The sequence below is a fragment of the Capsicum annuum genome, chromosome 5, assembly GCF_002878395.1.
Source record: "Capsicum annuum cultivar UCD-10X-F1 chromosome 5, UCD10Xv1.1, whole genome shotgun sequence".
Classification (NCBI taxonomy): Eukaryota; Viridiplantae; Streptophyta; class Magnoliopsida; order Solanales; family Solanaceae; genus Capsicum; species Capsicum annuum.
In genome coordinates, this window is record NC_061115.1 from 146,106,503 (window position 1) to 146,109,418 (window position 2,916).

Genomic DNA, 2,916 nt, shown 5'->3' on the forward strand with positions numbered 1-2,916 from the left:
TTCAAGCTTGGAAACATTGGATGCTTGGGAGATCGAGGTCACTCTTGCACCAACGTAAGAGATAGGTTTGTATTGTGTGTAGTATTAAAGGTCCAAGAGTGTAACAAGTCTTGGGTTGTTAATATTATTCCCTCATTTGGTCTATCTACCTATCTTTATCTTCTTACACTTTGTAGATTCATAGTGGACTATTTTTGTGACTTGTTGAATCCAAATTTTGTAACCATTATATTCATCTTGTTCATCTTTTTCATCTTATATTGTGGCTGTTTTGGTGTTGAAAACACACCTCTTTATCTTGTTATAGTGTTGTTGATAGTGAATCCGAGAGTGGTCTTCAAAAGGGTCCTCAAATCCTTAAGATGAGTAGACTGTTTTGGAGTTGTTTTGTGCTCTCTTATTTGTCCTATATCAGATAATTCCGTTCAATCCAAACATCATGTTTCAGATTTGGCAATTTAATCATGACTCATTTCATAAGTGTTCAGCGCATAATCTCAATTTTCCAAGTGTTTTAGCCAAGATAATGTAATACCCCTCGTATGATCTAAGTCTTGTTGTCTCATGATTCACACTTGAATAAGTTATCACTTCTCAGTTCGATACGTATTAATGGATCATGAACACTTCAAGTGAATCCTCGACTCTCAACATGTATTAGTTCCTTGAAGCAAGTAAAGTAGAGTCAGCTCAGAATTTAGTTTCATGATAGAAATTTGAATGATTCAGCTCAGTTTATGCATCGGTTTCAGTTTCAGATATTAAGTCATGATTTAGTTCGTAACAATCCTGTGTAATGTCACAGTCTCTTCCTAGTATTTTCACCAAATTATTATCATTCGGGGATGAATGATCCTAGGAGGGAGATGTTGTAATACCTCGAGTTTTCATGCCATAAACCTATCATCTTTTCTCATGAGATCAGATCCAGGGCAAAGTAATGCTTACTCATAAGTTGACAATCTCGTTTCTATCTTAGCCATATAGTTATTTGCATGAGAATTCATGCACTTGCAGATCAGTTCAGTAACTCATTATTCTCGAGATCCAGTGATGCAGTTTCTATCAGTTGCACATGATAGCTTAAAGACAAAGATTCTCTATGTTTTAGGTTAATTATCCATATTCGAGGATGAATGTTCCCAAGGGGGAGATAATGTAATACCCTGTATTTTCATACTAGAATTCTAACAATCATTCCTACGCGTCTAAGCTCTAATCCAAGTGATTCCCACGTGAATATAGATTTCATGATCTTTATCCTAGTATGTGAAGTGCTCTTGAGGTCAACAATGTTCATATAAATCATTTAGAGCCAAGTTGAGCTAAGATCATTTAATTTGTCTAACATTTGACATTTGATTCTATAAGGGTCTACTTTAAATATGTATATCACTTAATATACATAGAATTTTTCATCCCAAGACCTATCAAATTGTATATAATTGAATTAGCTTTCCAACGATACCAATTTTGCAAAAATTTGATACCCGAGTGATAAGTTATGCTTATTTTCGTGACAGGCAGTAGGGATGTGCGATAGCATGTGCGGCGCACATCCTAGCATCTGCCATGATGTGCGACACACACTTAGGTTTCCAGCAATGAAAATACTCTGTTTTTTAGTTATTTCGAGGATAACTAATCCTTTTAACATTCCTTACACGTCCCTAAACATAACCCTACGAATTTAACTGTTCCTAAACACATCATAACCCTATTATCAGTCTAAGCACATCATCCAAGAGCACAATAAGAGCAAAACTACTAGGGTTGCACAATCAAGGTTGAAGGTCCAATCTTTCATCAATTTCGTTATTATAAAGGTATGTGGGGGTTTTCAACAAGAACACCCTTTCGTTCTTGTGCCTAAAGTTTGTTTTCTTTTACAAAGATATATGATTTGATATGTTTTACTACGAATTTGAATATATGAATTTATGACTTAGGATGTTTTCATGAGAATGTTGATATGGTTGCATATAAAGCTGAATTTTCAGATTTCTAAGTGATTATTTTTATGCTTATGACATAAAGCATGAATCTTGATGGTATTATTGTGATATTATTATATGGGTCTGTGATCCCTATTTGAAATTGATATTTTGAGAAGTTATGTGTCATAAGTATCTTGGGAATTGAATGATTTGACATGATGTAAAAAGATTTGACCTTTTTGGATCGTGAAAGAGTTAATTTTGAACCCAAGTGAGAAAAGAAATCCACACGTTTGATTGATTTATGATAATAGGGGTAGCATGGTGGCTCCCGATGAAAATTGTTGAATTGTTTATTGTAGATTTTCTTTAATGTGAGACTGAGGCTGATTTAAATTTTTGAGCTAAGTTCGAGAGTAGTCTTTAGCACCGAGAGGGAGGTATAGCGGTTTGGTACTTTTCTAGAACTACGTGCCCCCGTAAGATGTGAGCCTAAGTTTGATATAGTGATCACTAGTGGATGAAATATTAAGGTCCTACTCCGATGGCAAGGATAGAACAGCTCTCCCCACCGTGGGTTAGACGTTGGACTCCATGTAGCTCACATGGTTTATGTCGGTTATGAGAAACTCCCAACAGGTGCGTGTGTGTACCCTTTTATCTAAGGTGAATGTATATGTTTTGAAGGATTGTTTTTGAGTAGGTTATTGTTTTCGAAAGATTGAGATGTTATGTTCTAAAGAGAATTGTTTTGAAACTTGATTACTCTATATGTTTGAAACCAAGGAAGAAGTGAATTGAGAACTTATTGAAATGACTCACGTGTTTTAGTTACATGTATCATTTACTTATGATTTTGATTATCTATTTCAAGCTAAGTGAGTCTTTCATATCAACATGAATAATTTTATAAACTATGATGATATTAAGATATTATTTGATATATATGTATTGCACCCCCATATGCTCGGTACATTTC